Source organism: Lepisosteus oculatus, unplaced genomic scaffold (assembly GCF_040954835.1).
Source record: "Lepisosteus oculatus isolate fLepOcu1 unplaced genomic scaffold, fLepOcu1.hap2 HAP2_SCAFFOLD_78, whole genome shotgun sequence".
NCBI classification, from domain to species: Eukaryota; Metazoa; Chordata; class Actinopteri; order Semionotiformes; family Lepisosteidae; genus Lepisosteus; species Lepisosteus oculatus.
Genome location: NW_027168341.1, coordinates 100,469 through 101,397, shown reverse-complemented (window position 1 = coordinate 101,397; position 929 = coordinate 100,469). Strand labels below are relative to the sequence as shown.

The 929-nt window shown below is 50.8% G+C and overlaps 1 non-coding gene across 1 annotated transcript; it reads left to right on the top strand.

Annotated features, from left to right (window-relative positions):
* Positions 1 to 201: 201 nt before the first annotated feature.
* trnas-aga (transfer RNA serine (anticodon AGA)) lies at positions 202 to 283 on the top strand. The gene has a single exon. It is a non-coding gene; the product is annotated as a tRNA-Ser (tRNA).
* Positions 284 to 929: the final 646 nt, after the last annotated feature.

The following is a 929-nucleotide window of genomic DNA, read 5'->3' as shown; positions in this document are numbered from 1 at the left end:
TGGCATTTTCATGTCCGGACGGGGAGACATTATCATTCCGACATGAAGTCACCCTTAAGTCCTCTGAGGCGTGTCTGTCTGCAAGGCTTGTATTTTGGAAATGTTTTTTTGAAACGGAGAACGACTTTGAAATAGGCTTCCGCCGGCGCCTCGCGATCCAGGTAAGATTGTAGCAAGAACGCAGCGGCGGCAGGGCTTGCTGTAGTCGTGGCCAAGTGGTTAAGGTGATGGACTAGAAATCCATTGGGGTCTCCCCGCGCAGGTTCGAATCCTGCCGACTACGTTGTCTGCCTCCCGTCGGTGTTCTGGCACAAGCAAAGAAGCGCGCTTCTTTGCTGTTCCTGGTGGTTTTAAAACGCCCAATCCCTTGTACCCGCTGCCTTGGAAATAAATTCTTCAGCGTCCGCGAATGGCATTTTGCAGTTGGAAGCAGTCGTCGACGCGTTTTGCACAGAGCACCAAAAAAGCGTCTTTTTTGAAAGCCCAGGCACTGAGCATTGGTGGTTCAGTGGTAGAATTCTCGCCTGCCACACGGGAGGTTCGGGTTCGATTCCCGGCCAATGCAGTGGCTTTTGCAGCGAGCGGCTCCATCACTTGCATCCCCTTGCAACTCGCAACTGAAAACCCACTGAAGCTAAGCAGGTCTGAGCCAGGTCAGTACCCGGATTAGGGTGAGCTACAGGGAAAAACAAAGCTTCCAGCTGGAAGCGGTGTTAATGGTGCCGGAGATGCTGTGTTGTAAAAGGGCGCTGTCTTTTGGATGAGATGTAAAACCGAGGTCACAGCGCTCTGTGGTCATTCAAAATGACCACCAAAACCTTTGACAAAAGCTCTTGGTAATTGATGGTCTTCAATAATGCTTCTCCTATAGGTACATTTTAAATCAGCTGGAAAATGCTGTGAAATGGGGGGGCACTTCAGGCCAGTGT